Source organism: Budorcas taxicolor, chromosome 13 (genome assembly GCF_023091745.1).
Source record: "Budorcas taxicolor isolate Tak-1 chromosome 13, Takin1.1, whole genome shotgun sequence".
Taxonomy (NCBI): domain Eukaryota; kingdom Metazoa; phylum Chordata; class Mammalia; order Artiodactyla; family Bovidae; genus Budorcas; species Budorcas taxicolor.
The window spans coordinates 73,421,087-73,437,511 of record NC_068922.1 but is presented as its reverse complement, the minus strand read 5'-3'; positions in this window follow the sequence as shown (position 1 = coordinate 73,437,511).

Below are 16,425 nucleotides of genomic sequence, written 5' to 3'. Positions count from 1 at the left end.
ACAAACATTCTTGGGGTCAGAAGTCTCAAATGGCCTGGCAGGGCTGGAGACTTGGTTCCTGGCCCTTTCCAACTTCTAGAAGCTACCTGAATTCCTTCATCACCTCAGTCTCTGCTTCTGGCATCATACCTCCTCTCTAACTTTGACCTTCCTGCCTCCGCTGTATAAGGACACTTGTGATGATCCAGATAATCCATGATAACGTCCCCATCTGAAGTTCTTTATTATCTGCAAACTCTCTTCCAAAAAAGTTTTTTAAAAATTATTCATTTGGCTGCTCCCAGTTTTAGTTGCGGCATGTGGGATCTAGTTCCCTGACCAGCAATTGAACCCGAGTCCCCTGCATTGGAAGCACAGAGTCTCAGCCACTGGACCCCCAGGGAAGTCCTTGCAAACTCTCTTCACCATGTAAGGTAACATATGCTCAGGTTCCAGAGATTAGGATGTGGACATCTTTGCGGGGGGGGGGCATTATTCTGTCTACCACACAGGGCTTGAAGTCAAGATGACCAAACTCAGAGCAGGCATTGTGAATCACACCTATGCCTGGCCCCTCACTGGGCCTGGTGAGGAGGGAGAAAGATGATTGAGAAAAGCCCCTGGGTTGGGGGAGTCTCAGGCTGGAGTAGGTGAGGTCCACCTGACTATACCTGTGGCAGAAAGAAGACAATTCAGGTGAAGGGATGGAGCAAAGGGCAGGTAAGCAGGGAGAAATCCTGGAGGAGGTGACTTTCAGCTAAGCCTTGACTTACAGCTGATATTTCTACAGGCGTCCATGGGGATCTCACAGGTGAATGAAACCACAGATACGGGTGGTCAGGAGTGACTAGAGTGAGGGGAGACAAGATGATTAAGATCTTGCCTGGTCATGAGGGTCAGATGAGCAAAAGTGCTAAGTACAGTGCCTAGCCTGTGCCCTGCCCAACCTCTTTGTTTTATGGCAAGGGAAGTGGTCAAACAGGAGATGGCAAGAGTGAACAATGACATTTTAGGAATCAGTGAACTAAAATGGACTGGAATGGGTGAATTTAACTCAGATGGCCATTATATCTACTACTATGGGCAAGAATCCCTTAGAAGAAATGGAGTAGTCAACAAAAGAGTCTGAAATGCAGTACTTGGATGCAATCTCAAAAATGACAGAATGATTTCTGTTCATTTCCAAGGTGAACCATTCAATATCACAGTAATCCAAGTCTATGCCCCAACCAGTAATGCTGAAGATGCTGAAGTTGAATGGTTCTATGAAGACCTACAAGACCTTCTAGAACTAACATCCAAAAAAGATGGCTTCTTTGTTATAGGGGACTGGAATGTGAAAGTAGGAAGTCAAGAGCTACCTGGAGTAACAAGCAAATTTGGCCTTGGAGTACAAAACAAAGCAGGTCAAAGGCTAACAGAGTTTTGCCAAGAGAAAGCACTGGTCATAGCAAACACCCTCTTCCAACAACACAAAAGAAGACTCTACACATAGACATCACCAGATGGTCAATACTGAAATCAGATTGATTATATTCTTTGCAGCAAAAGATGGAGAAGCTCTATACAGTCAGCAAAAACAAGACTGGGAGCTGACTGTGGCTCAGATCATGAACTCCTTATTGCCAAATTCATACTTAAATTGAAGAAAGTAGGGAAAACCGCTAGATCATTCAAGTATGACCTAAACCAAATCCCTTAGGATTATACAGTGGAAGTGACAATAGATTCAAGGGATTAGACTGATAGAGTGCCTGAAGAACTATGGACAGAGGTTTGTGACATTGTACAGGAGGCAGTGAGCAAGACCATCCTCAAGAAAAAGAAAAGTAAAAAGGCCTGAGGAAGCCTTACAAATAGCTGAGAAAAGAAGAGAAGCTAAAGGCAAATGAGAAAAGGAAAGCTATACCCATTTGAATGCAGAGTTCCAAAGACTAGTAAGGGGAGATAAGAAAGCCTTCGTCAGCGATCAGTGCAAAGAACTAGAGGGAAACAATAGAATGGGAAAGACTAGAGATCTCTTCAAGAAAATTAGAGATACCAAGGGAACATTTCATGCAAGATGAGCACAATAAGGGACAGAAATGGCAGGGACCTAACAGAAGCAGAAGATATTAAGAAGAGGTGGCAAGAATACACAGAACTGTACAAAAAAAGATCTTCATGACCCAGATAACCACGATGGTGTGATCGATCACTCACCTAGAGCCAGACATCCTGGAATGTGAAGAAAAGTGCTTCATGACCCAGATAATCACGATGGTGTGATCACTCACCAAGCCAGACATCCTGGAATGTGAAGTCAAGTGGGCCTTAGGAAGCATCACTACGAACAAAGCTAGTGGAGGTGATGGAATTCTAGTTGAGCTATTTCAAATCCTGAAAGATGATGCTGTGAAAGTGCTGCACTCAATATGCCAGCAAATTTGGAAGACTCAGCAGTGGCTACAGGACTGGAAAAGGTCAGTTTCCATTCCAATCCCAAAGAAAGGCAATGCCAAAGAATGCTCAAACTGCCGCATAGTTGCACTCATCTCACTCACTAGCAGAATAATGCTCAAAATTCTCCAAGCCAGGCTTCAACAGTACATGAACTGTGAACTTCCTGATGTTCAAGCTGGATTTAGAAAAGGCAGAGGAACCAGAGATCAAGTTGCCAGCATCTGCTGGATCATCAAAAAACCAAGAGTTCCAGAAAAACATCTACTTCTGCTTTACTGACTATGCCAAAGCCTTTGGCTGTGTGGATCACAACAAACTATGGAAAATTCTGAGAGAGATGGGAATACCAGACCACCTGACCTGCCTCCTGAGAAATCTGTATGCAGGTCAAGAAGCAACAGTTAGAACTGGACATGGAACAACAGACTGGTTCCAAATCAGGAAAGGAGTATGTCAAGGCTGTATATTGTCACCCTGCTTATTTAAGTTACATGCAGAATACATCATGCGAAATGCCAGGCTAGATGAAGCACAAGCTGCAATCAAGAATGCCGGGAGAAATATCAATAACCTCAGATACGCAGATGACACCACCCTTATGGCAGAAAGCAAAAAGGAATTAAAGAGCCTCCTGAGGAAAGTGAAAGAGGAGAGTGAAAAAGTTGGCTTAAAACTCAACATGCAGAAAACTAAGATCATGGCATCTGGTCCCATCACTTCTTGACAAATAGATGGGGAAATAGTGGAAACAGTGAGAGACTTTAATTTTTTGGACTCCAAAATCACTGCAGATGGTGACTGCAGCCATAAAATTAAGACGCTTGCTGCTTGGGAAAAAAGCTATGACCAACCTAGAAGCATATTAAAAAGCAGAGCCGTTACTTTACCAACAAAGGTCCGTTAGTCAAAGCTATGGTTTTTCCAGTAGTCATGTATGCATGTGAGAGCTGGACTCTAAAGAAGGCTGAGCGCCAAAGAATTGATGCTTTTGAACTGTGCTGTTGGAGAGGAATCTTGAGAGTCCCTTGGACTACAAGGAGATCCAACCAGTCCATCCTAAAGGAAATGAGTCCCGAGTGTTCATTGGAAGGACTGATGCTGAAGCTGAAACTCCAATACTCTGGCCACCTGATGAGAAGAACTGACTCACTGGAAAAGACCCTAATGCTGGAAAGATTGAACGTGGGAGGAGAGGGGGACAACAGAGGATGAGATGGTTGGATGGCATCGCCGACGGGACAGACATGAGTTTGAGTAAACTCCGGGAGTTGGTGATGGACAGGGAAGCCTGGCGTGCTGCAGTCCATGGGGTCGCAAAGAGTTGGACACAACTGAGCGACTGAACTGAACTGAATCCGCGCCTAGAGGGCCGAGTTGTCTGCCCAAGATCACAGTGAGAGAGCCGCAGGGAGCCAGGGAGAAACCTGGGCGGTGGGGGTGTGTGTCCTGATTGGAACGGAGACCTCGAGGATGGAGGTGGCAATGAGGCGAAACCTCAGCCCCCTCCTTGGCGCTGACCAGGACCGCCTTCTGTGGGTTGTTTTTTCCTTCTCGCCTGTACTTCTCATGCAATCTCTGCAGTGGCCACTAGATGGTGCCTGGAGCTCTGATTCTGAGTTGGGTCCCAGAGCCCTTGGACTTCCCAGGTGGCTCAGGGGAAAAGAACCTGCCTGCCAATGCGGGAGACGAGGGTTGGCTCCCTGGGTCAGGGAGATCCCCTGGAGAAAAAAACGGCAACCCTCTCCGGTATCCTTGCCTGGAGAATTCCAGGGACAGAGGAGTCTGATTTCTGATTTTCATTTCAGTGAACTACCTGATATCCTGGCAAGGCCTCCATGTTGCACAATTTTAAAAGTCTTGGTGGGAGGGAGGCATATACAGGGAACACAGCGCAAATAGTGCCCCCACTAGCATTGTGAAAAGGTCTTCCCCAAATCCTTCCGATAAAGCCCTTCCTGCTTAGTGATCCAGACTTGGTGTGTCTGTTGCTTGCATCCAAGACCTGTGTCCATGCCCTGGTTCATTCTTTGTAAGGGCTGCATAGTATCCCACTCTATGTATGTCTCATGTTTCATTTCAGCACCCTTTAGTGGATGTTATCTAGGTAATTTACAGCTATTTTACATTCCATAGACAGACACAATGACGTGCTTCTTAGAACCTATTTTCCAGTCCTTATAACCTCATCTCCAACTCTCCCCACCCCCATAGGCACATAGTTTGGGTAGAGAGTGGCCTCATCCACAGTCCCACACTGTGGCAGGTGTGATCCTCCGCCTGCTTGATCAAGGGCATGCGTGCATGCGTGCTCAGTCACTCAGCTGTGCTTGACTCTTTGTGACCCTATGGACTGTAACCTACCACGCTCCTCTGTCCATGGGATTCTCTAGGCAAGAATAGTGGAGTGGGTTGCCATTTCCTTCTCCCGGAGTCCTTCCCAGCCCAGGGACTGAACCCCCATCTCTTAAGTGTCTTGCATTGGCTGGCGGATTCTTTACCACTGAGCCACCTTGATCCAGGGAGGACTGGCCAAACATCAAGGATAACAGAGAAAGAGCTCAGTGGGCTAGGGAGGAAATGGCAGATGATTTTGGGAAGGTGGGTGCGTTTGGGCAGCCAGCCTGGACCCCTCATGCCCAGACCCCTCCTTTCCCGATGTTGGACTGTGTCATCTCAGTTCTGTGTGGGAGGAACTACCTGCACAGCCTCTGATGCTTTGAGGGACCAGTGCCTTGTATGTCCCCCTCCCAGAGGCACCTGTACTTCAAAAGAAGCCTGGAAGGAAGGGAGCAAGGTTGACCCAAAGGGAACGCCATTCATGGTGGGTTCAGACAGCCAAGGTCACACATCTGTACAGAGACCATCATGTGTTCCAGGGATGATGATGGGCTCTTCATCCTATACAACCTCATGCAATTCCTGTGGCAACACTCTGAGGCTGGTATCACCAGTTCTATTTCACAAATAAGGCAACTGAGGCCAGAGATGGGAAAAGATGTTCCCAAAACCGTTCCAGGAGGGTGTCTATGTCCAGGGCTCTTTCCACTCTATCAGTAATGGGGAGAAAGTTTGAGGTGAAAGTGGGAGGCTATCCCTCGACTTAGTACCAGCTGCCCAAAGGCAGAGGTCTTGGAGGAAAGAGGGATTGGTGAAGGGTTGGGAAGAGCGCTGGGGAGCCCTTTCACTGGCAATTCAGCTGCCTTCCAGAAGGTTACAAGTGTACCGCATTTACCGGAAATGTTAGAAAAGACCCTGATGCTGGGAAAGGTTGAAGGCAGGAGGAGAAGAGGATGACAGAGGACGAGATGACTGGATGGCATCCCGACTCAATGGACGTGACTTTGAGCAAGCTCTGGGAGACAGTGGAGGACAGGGAAGCCTGGCGTGCTGCAGTCCATGGGGTTGCAAAGAGTCAGACACGACTGAGCAACTGAACAACAGTAACAGACCAGAAGCTAAGTTACAGGCTGTATTGACAGGGGAAATCCAATTGTGGCCAACAGCTGGATTGCTCATGCCTGAACGCAATCCTCGGGCTCAACTGCACCTCCAGGAGTAGCTGGGGAGAAGCATAATGATGAAGACGACCCATGGCCTGTGCTTCCCTGTTGTGATGAAAGCTTAGATGATTCCGGAGGCCAGTATGTGATGCTCAGACTCCCACACAATCGCAATGGTGTGCATTTCCCATATAACCCCATTGCAGATGATCAGAGGAGGCTGAACTCATGCAAAACCCACTGTGAACACACCCTCTGGCACCCTGGGCCATGGATAAGAGATCACCTGCCCATTCACCCCTTAGGGGGAACATCTACCTGGCATTTCCAACTTCAACACTTTCTTCCATCATTTTAACCATTTTGTGCAAGGAAACTGTGCTGCAACATTTCAAATTAAGCCAATATGGTACCTTGATGTATGGTAAGATAGGAGGAGACCAGGAATGTCCTACCCTCAGGGTCCCCTCTCCACTCTGCTCCCACTGATAAGGTCTTCTAGCTAAAGAAAAGTGAAAATGAAAATGTTAGTCGCTCAGTCATGTCCAGCTCTTTGCGACCCCATGGACTGTAGCCCTCCAGGGTCCTCTGTTCATGGAATTCACCAGGCAAGAATACTGGAATGGGTACCCATTTCCTTCTCCAGGGGATCTTTCTCACCCAGGGATTGAACCCACGTCTCCTGCATTGTAAGCAGACTCTTCGCCATCTGAGCCTCCAGGGAAGCCTTTGACAGTCTGGAGAAGAGGGCTATAAACTGACTTTCTGGATAAATTTTCTCCCTCAAGTCACGTTGCCTTGGCCACAGTTCTGCCATGATGTGTGCCCTGGGTTTTGCTTCTCTCCAGACTAAGTTCTGATCGGAGACTTTAGATAGTGCATCGGATTGGTGAAATGCAAACCACACCCAGAACCCCAGCTTTGGGGGTGGAGGGTTGGTCTCAGAAATGTAACTTTGGGGACTTCCCTGGTGGTCCAGTGGTTGACTTCAGCTTCCAATTCAGGGGTTGTGGATTTGATCCCTTGTTGGGGAATTAAGATCCCACATGCCAAGTGGATGTAAAACCAAAAACAGGAAAAAGCAGAAGCAACATTGTAACAGATTCAATAAAAAGTTTTAAAATGGTCCACATCAAAAAAATCTTTAAAAAAAGAAATATACCTTTTAACCTTCCGGCCTCTTGGCAACAGAGAGATACAGGAACAAGGGTGAAATGGATGTTGAGGGAGTCAATCCATAGATTCCGTTCTAGCCTCTGCTCTCCATCCCTGAAATGGTTTGCTGGGATTCTCCCAGTTTGCTGGATCTCTGGGTGGGCTGGAAATGGACGTACTGTTTCCTAAAGTCAAGTCCAAACTTGCATCACAGTCAGAGGCCCAGTGGAGATTATCTAGATAAGTGGTTTTCAACGCTATAGATTCTGGTGTCTTTTTTTTTTTTTTTTTTGGTAACAAATCTTTTGTTATAACCCCTTTACTAATCTGAAATGAAATTAATATCTAATATAACTTTGCTACACATATGAAATCAAAAACATCACATCTAACTATAATTGTAGAAATGAAGTAACAGAAAAGTAAAATTTATAGCAGAATAGTATGTACCCCAATATTTAAATGTTCCATTAAGGCTGCTACAAAAATGTAATCAAGCTATTTATAGGAAATATAAATGAAGTACTCATGTAAAAAGGAGCGTGATATGTATAACTTACTCTCAATGGTCAGAATAAACTATTATCTCTCACACACATGGAAGAAAGAGAATGATAAATGTGGCAAAAGGTTAACATTTAGTGGATCTGAGTGAAAGAAAAATGATAGCTCTTTGTACTATTCTTCCAACTTTTTTCTATACACCTGACATTATTTCAAAAGTGACAAGTATAATACATGTTAGGATATAGAATTTCTCAGTATGCTAAAATTGTAAATAATTAGGGTACATCCCAGGAGTTTAAGGTTAGTTCAAGAACAGAAAATTATCAATATGATTAAATAAATTAAAAGTTTACAGAAAAAAGCCCAAATGAATCTTTAAACTGATTCATAAAAATTATTCTATATTTTTCTATGATCATTCATAAAAAAAACACACAGTATACTAGCAACCAAAGTGAACATTCTTCACCTGATAAAGACTATTTACAAACACTTACAGCAAGTATTTTACTCAATGATGAAACTCTAAAAGCGGCACCCTTAAAGACAGTAAAGGCCAGGATTCCCTCTATCACTGTGTGTGTTAGTTGCTCAGTCGTGTCCGACTCTTTTCGACCCCACGAACTGTAGCCCACCAGGCTTCTCTGTCCATGGAATTCTCCAGGCAAGAATACTGGAGTGGATTGCCATTCCCTTCTCCAGAGGATCTTCCCAACCCAGGGACTGAATCCTGGTTCCCTCTATCTATCTGGACCTGGGTTCAGTCCCTGGGTTGGGAAGATCTCCTGGAGAAGGGAAAGGCTACCCACTCCAGTATTCTGGCCTGGAGTTGCCAGAGTGAAACACGACTAAGCCATTTTCTCTCACTTTCCCTCAACCATTACTCTGATTCAATATCAAACTACTGATTGTAGGCCAGTGCAGTAGAACTGGACATAAAAATAAAGAGGTACAGGAGTGGCCAAGGAAAAGATAGAATGATCAGTGCTTACAGATGATATGAATGTCTTCAGATGAAATCCTAGAGAGTCATGGGTAAACTATTGAAATTCATGAGAAAACATATTGAGTTTGCAATAACAAAAGTCAATATACAAAAGACTAATTGCATGCTTACACACCAAAAACTATCAAATAAATTAAAAAGAGGGAAAAATCCTATTCACAGTAGTCATGAAATTTATTACTAAAAATAAATCAAGGAAAAGTTTGCAAGAGTTTTATGAAAAACAATCTTTATTGATTTGAAGACTTGAATAGAGTGATGCTCATTTTATATATATATATATATGTATATATATATGTATATGAAGACATAACATGGTAAATATTTTGGCTCCTCTCCGTAATATATAGCTCTGATGCAATTTTTTAAAGATCTTGAGAAATTGACCCTAAAATGTATGTGGTAGAGTAAAAAGGCAACAACAGCCAAAACAATTCTGAGTAAGTAAAACAGAAAACACTTGTGCTGTAAAGCACCAAGATTTTTAAAACATAGATGTTCATTAACAGAGCACCAGGGACTTCCCTGGTGGTCCAGTGGCTAAAACTCTCACTCCCAATGCAGGGGGCCTGGGTTAGGTCTCTGGTCTGGGAACTAGATCACACTTGCTGCAACTAAAAAGAACCTACATCCCTCAAGGAAGATCAAAGATGCTACGTGCTGCAAGTAAGACCTGGCACAGCCAAAGAAATAATTTTTTTTTTTAAAGAGCATTAAGGAAGACAGATTTGATAATAGACAAATTGGGTAAAACTAGAGCCCAGAAATACATCTATATATGAAAACTTGGGACAAAATAGACATAGTTTATAAATTAATAGGGAATCAATGATATGCATTCCATATTAGGAAAAAATGGAAACAAGATCCCTACTTCAAACTTTCCATGAATAATAAATTCCAAGTGAATTAATGACTTAAACGTGGAAGACAAAATTCATAAAAACATTTAAAGAAAATGGAAGGGATTGTGTAAGGAGAATTTGACACAAACGGTACAATCCATAGAGGGAGAGATGGGTAAAACTGACTCCATCAAAATTAAAATATATATATTATTTCCTTTTTTTTTTTTTGGCTGCATTCGTGGATTGCAGGGTCTTAGCACCTTTTCTGAATTGAACCTGGGCCACAGCTGTAAAAAGCACTGAGTACTAACCACTGGACTACCAGGGATTTCCCCATTCTTTTTAAAAGATAACATCAAACAAAGCTCGTGATAATTGATATTTCTCTCTGGGGCTCATTCACCATCTGTACATTGGGCACACGAATTGCACAAGCTATAGAGGTGATCCTCACAGGGGTTCTCTCTTCTACCCTAGCTTTGGACTCAGGGTACCACTTGAGTGCTTTCAGATTTGGGCAAGTAGCATCATGTTAGGCATTCCCCGATCAATTGCACCTGGAGTACTCCCTCTTTCTGTACCTTGTATGCAAGGTGGACTCTGAGCCTATTTAGAAAATTGGATGATTGTTACACCTACTTAACATTGTCGTGGTGTTTAAAAGTGATAAATCATGCAATGGGCTCAGCACTAAGCCTGGAACATAGCAAATGCTCAGTCCTGATTAACTATAATTATGCAAAGGGACATTTATTAAGTGGGAGAGTCAGGATTTGAAACCAGGTCCATGTAATTCCAAAGTCTGTGATCTTTTAATGACACGTTTTTCTCTCTCAAAGAAACCAGTGTTAATCGCTCAGTTATGTCCAACTCTTTGCGACCCCTAGGACTATAGCCTGCCAGGCTCTATCCATGGAATTCTCCATGCAAGAATACTGGAGTGAGTAGCTATTCCCTTCTCCAGGGGATCTTCCCAACCCAGGGAGTGAACCCAGGTCTCCTGAATTGCAGGCAGATTCTTTACCAGCTGAGCCACCAGGGAAGACATAGTGTAGTGTGGAGACAAATAAACCAATTGGCAAAGAGGTAGGTAAACTGAGGCACAGAGAAGAGCATCTAACATAAAGGATGTCAGAGACCCGCCGCTCTCCTCTCCCCCAGCAACAGTGAATGGCAGGGCAGATGGTATTTGAGAGAGAAGGAGGGAGAGACAGTCAGACAGGCATGGCCATGAGTCTCACAGTCTTAAGAAGGAACAGCCACTGGCCCCCTGGCCCCTCTTCCTACCCTAGGTCTTAAGAGGCCAGCTTGTGAGCATAGCCAAGAGTGCCTCCGAGAACAGGAGAGCCCACCAGCTGTGTCCCCAGTCTGTGCCGGGATGTAGAGTCATGGCAACATCAGTTCTAGACAAGCCCTTCACCTCCTAGTTCAACCTTCTCATTATACAGATGGGGAGACTGAGGCTCACAGAGCTGCAGTGTCCTGACCAAGGGCACGCAGTGTTAGAGGGCTCCGGGCAAAGTGGAAGTGTGCGGGCCTCTCTTCAAAACCAGGAAAAAAGTAAGACTTCCCTGGTGGTTCAGGAGTTAAGACTCTGAGCTTCCAATACTGGGGGTTGATGTTCGATCCCTGGTCAAGGAACTAAGATCCCACGTGCCATGTGGCAAAAAAAAAAAAAAAGAAAAGAAAAGAAAAGAAAGAAAAATCAGGGAAAAAGTGCTGTTAAAGATACTAAAAAACAAAAACCCAAGTAAACTTTTTCCCTTCTTTTGCAACCTGTCAAGTTTTGGGGGGTTTTCTTTTTTGGCCACACTATGCACCGTACAAGATAGTAGTTCTCCGATCAGGGTTTGAACCCTGGGTCCCAGCAGGGAAATCCTAACCTAACCACTGGACCACCAGGGAACTCCCTTGATATTTTTAACTTGTCATTTGACTTTGCTTCCCATAGGCATGAGGATACTCACAGGGAGAGTACAGAGTCCCATGGGTGCTCTGGGTCCCATCCCACTACTCAGCATGGACAGTAGCCACCAGCTGCCAGACCACCTTCCTGCTAGCTGCATTTGTGATCAAAAAGGAACAACCTTTGAGACAGTCACTGGACACTCGTATTGAGGGCTGGCATAGTGGATGATACAGCCTCGTGGGCAATAAGTAAATAAATAGTATTGGGGATTGCAGAGGATGGAAAGGTATATTGATTAAGGTGCTCGAGAGAAAGAGAACCTTTCTATATGATACCTATATATCTATATATCTGTATCTATGCCTATGTGCTGAGATGTGCTTAGTCGCTCACTCATGCCCGACTCTTTGGGACCCCTTGGACTGTAGCCTGCCATGGGGATTCTCCAGGCAAGAATACTGGGGTGGGTTGTCATGCCCTCCTGCAGGCAATCTTCCAAACTCAGGGATCGAACCCAGGTCTCCCACATAGCAGGTAGATTCTTTACCATCTGAGCCACCGGGTATCTATATTTATATATGGGCTTCCCTGGTGGCTCAGGCAGTAAAGAGTTCGCCTGCAATACAGGAGACCTGAGTTCTATCCCTGGATCAGGAAGATCCCCTGGAAAAGGAAATGGCTACCCACTCCAGTATTCTTGCCTGGAGAATTTCATAGACAGAGGAGCCTGGGGGGCTACAGTCCATGGGGTCGCAGGGTCTGACACGACTGAGCGACTAACACTTTCACTTTCATACACATATATACACGTGATACCTGGATGATAGATAGATGAATAAACAGTGAGAGGATTAAAGAGTGAGAGAGAACAAAAGACAGTATCTTTTTTAAATATTGGCTCTTGCATTCCCGGCTTTTGGTAAGTATGAAATTCACAGGCAGGCTGAAAATTTGGGTAAGAATGTTGCATTCTTGTGTCCGAATTCTGCAGGACAGCAGGTTGGAAAGTCAGGCATAGTTTCTAAATTTCAGGCTTACGTTTCTAAATTTCATCCTTCTCCTTCAAGAAACCTCTGTTTTGTTTTGTTAAGTATTTTTATTTATTTATTTAGGCCATACTATATGGCTTGTGGGATCTTAGTTCCCTGACCAGGGATTGAACCTGCGCCCCTTGCGTTGGAAGCATGGAGTCTTAACCACTGGGCCACCAGGGAATTCCCTCTCTACAATTATTTCAAACCTTTGTGGATAAACCATGATACCTCACATTGGCCTGTGAATTTTGTAATATATTTAAAAATCAAAGTTTTACATAGATGGAGGGTACCCCCCACCTGCACACACGCCCTATGAACAACTCTGTTTCAAAGGCTCAGTCAGGCATTTAGTGGGGCTGAGCAAGAAGGACCCAGACCCAAGGACCCAAGGACCTCACATCCAGTGTACCTGATTGCCATAAGAAAAATGTCCACCACGGAGTGGACCGGACTCTGTGCTGAGTGCTTGTCAAATATTCCTTACCACAATCACATGACAGGAGAAACCAACACTCCCATCTTAGAGCTGAGGAAACAGCCTCAGAGAAGGTCAATGATTTTCTTCTAAACTAGATATCTCAGAACTTAAGCTTAGGTTCTTTTTTTTTAACTTAATTTTTTTTGATCTGTGGCATGTCAGATCTTAGTTCCCCAACCAGGGATTGAACCTGTGCCCCCTGCAGTGGAAGAGTGGCGTCTTTACCACTAGACCACCAAGGAAGTCCCAAGGTTCTTTTTTAAAAAATTTATATTTTATAGAAGTATAGTTTATCTATCATTTTTAATTTATTTATTGTATTGAAGTATGGTTGATTTATACTTTTAAATATTTATTTTATTGAAGTATAATTGATTTATAATGTCGTGAAGTTTAAGTTCTTAGCAACCACATGGTATTGATTGTGTGTATCTTCTTGATTGCAGCCTGAGAGCCCGGCACGCAGTAAGAATTCATTAAATGATTTTTGTGTGAATGAACTGAATGAATGAATGAGTCTATAGTATTTATAAAAGACTTAGCAGCAGCAGCATAGAGTGTGTGAGAGGTAGGCTCAGTGAATTAATCTTGGGTTGAGATCGGGCTTGGAGGGACGAGTGTCCACCCATTATCATTACCAAATAGGTTCTGGGGATCAGCATGGGAGTAACTGTAAGAAACGCCGCGGGAAGAAAGAGCCACCCCTATGGACCATTGATCAGGGCCTTTATTGGGCGGTCGCTCTCAGGCAGAACTCCCGGGGGCAGGTGAGCAAGGAAGCGAAGGGAGTCTGCGAGGTATGAGGGGTGGGGAAGGGTTTTATAGCCAGGGCCGGGCTCCCATATAAGGAAGAAAGCGCGGGCTCAGCGGTGATTGGTGTCCAAGGGCTCCGTGTCGGCACCTGATTGGACGGCTTGGTTGTTGGCCCGCCTCCGGGACTTGTCTGCGGCACTTTTCCGGGGCATGCCTCAACACGCCCGGGCAAGCCTCAACATGTCCGGGCATGCCTCAACATGCCCGACCTTGCCCAACCTTTCATCCTGGCCTTTTTGATATAGGACAAGGGGCGCCGGTTCTCTCTGGCTACTTCCTGCTGAATGGGGGCGACGAGGGGTAGGGTGTGGCTGGGATGACAGGGGGCGTCCTCCGTTAATTTTGTCACGGAGTGCTTGTTGGAAGCCCTTGGTACTGTTGTCGCAGCACCATCAGCTGGACCGTGTTGAGCCGTTGTTTGATAAAGGCCAAAAGCTTATTTAGGATACAGGGCCCGAAAGTCTGGAGCAGCAGGAGAATGATGATTGGTCCCATTAGGGAGGATAGCAAAGTTGTCAGCCAAGGGGAACTCTGGAACCAGGACTCAAACCAGCCCTGCTGGGCCTCCCTCTCTCTCTTCCTGCGTTCTAATCCCTCTCTTACTTTAGCCATGGACTCTCGAACCACCCCAGTATGATCAGCGTAGAAACAGCATTCTTCTTTGAGGGCTGCACAGAGGCCCCCCTGCTGCAAAAAGACCAGGTCTAGTCCTCTGTGGTTTTGTAATACCACTTCGGAAAGGGAAGTCAGGGACTTTTCTAGGGCCATCATGGACTTCTCTATGCGGGCGATGTCTTCGTCAATTGCGGCCCTCAGGGTGATCAGGCCCTGATGTTGTGTGGTCAGGGAAGCAATGCCCGTGCCCGTCCCAGCTGCCCCCAGGGCGAACAGCATTGCCAGAGTAATAGCTGTAACGGGCTCCCTCTTATGTCTAGGAGCTGGGGTGTCTCGGTCCCAAAAGTTGTAGAGGACCTCTTCTGGATGGTATGTAATCTTGGGCACTACCGCTACCATGACACAGAATTCCCTGCTCTGGTTGAAGACAGCCAAGTGGAGACAGGGCGTTAGCGCAGTCTGTGAGCATACCCACCACCCCCCGGTTTCGGGTATGACGTAGGTCTTATTGGTGAAATTGGTATCATCGCCAGTCTGGGCGCACAAGGTTTGTTTATCTGTAGGGACCATGCCTAAGCAGGTCCCCGAACCCCATACTTGTTTCATGGTAAGGCCCACCTTGCGGTCTCCCCAAGGGCACTGCGGTGGGTTGGAGAGAATGGTTAAGTTGTAGGTAGCATTTAAGCCCACAGCCTCGTAGTAAGGTGGATGTAGGGTGTAGCAAAGCCAGCAGGATTGGGTCGCGTTAGGATTGGAGTGGTTGAGGGCCTTGTAAGTTTCTTTGACCAAGGCCCACAGGGGTTCCTGGGTCTCTGGTGAGTCAGTCCGGGTCAGCTGAAGGGAGGGGGTGAGGGTAGGCGAGGCCACAACATTTGTGGCGTTTGTCCCCCGTGGTGAGGGGCTGGGAGGTGCAATAACCTGGTTGGGCCCCACAGCATGGGCCTGAACACGTTCTATTGTCTGACTAACAACCAGAATTCCCCCTAGCTTTGCTTCAAACCACTCAGCGTAGAGTTGGAGGCCCCATGATAGCCCGGATACCCAAGACCTCTCCAGTTTAGCCGCTTTCTGGTTGAACATTACTTTCACCTGAGCAATTGGGCTCCAATGCTGCTTCCAACGAGGCCCGACATAATCTCCGAACAGATTTTGGTGATCTTGGTCCCAGGGCCCGCGATAAGGCTGGACAAATGAGAAATTGACTAGGTCCCGGTTCCCGACCTCCCATTTCCATCTCCCATCATTGGAGGTCACACAGCTCCAGGACCAACAGAAATAATGTTGCAGCCCCCACAAGTCTCCCAATTATGTGTCTTTAGGTGTCCGGGACATGCCCAGAATCCAGAGTTTCTGGTCTGGGCCGCTGTCCAAGTAGTCTTTATAAGGTCTTTGAGGTTGAAATACAGATCTGGCCACCACGTATTAGGGGGGTGAATTCCGGTGGTTAAATTGAGTACCTCGCGAGTCAGTCCGTTCTGGAGCGTCCAAGTGATCTGAAAGGACTGGTGGGGGTTTTGGTTGGTGTGTCCCCCTTTTTCCAAGACCCCCAGTACCCCCAGAGTAACCCCAGAGTAGAGAGCCCCGCATTGTTCCGAGGTTGGGGTGAAAGGGGTGCGGCGGGCAACCAGCCTCGGGGGTCCCGTAAGGATGGAGCTGGTAACCAGGTCAGGGTGTCCCAAGGGAATAGCACCCCAGGAGTAGGAAGCAGGTGACTAGGTATGTGAGGGCCAGGGACAGCCTAAGAGTGAGGGACCAATCGCGGGGGGCCGCGGCTGCTAATCCAATGGCAAAAAGTATGGCCAGAGCTGCAATTGTCAGCAGCCACAGCGGATGATGCCAGGCCAGCATCGGATCGAACTGGACTGTGGTCTCTCAGTCATTCAGGAATCGACGACAGAGGGGTTCGGGTGATGGTCAGTTCAGTCGGCCCTGTGAGGGTGGAGCGGTAGGAGTGATCGGGAGAAGTGGTCGGGGCCGGGGCCGCCCCTGTTTCTGGGAGACCTGGGGGAGCTCGTTTGAGTCGGGTCAGGTGGTACCAGGGCTCGTGTCCCAGGAGTTTGGCTGCTGTAGGAGTGGTGAGGATTACAGTATGGGGTCCCGTCCAGCGAGGCTGTAGTGGGCGGGGACTCAGGGTTT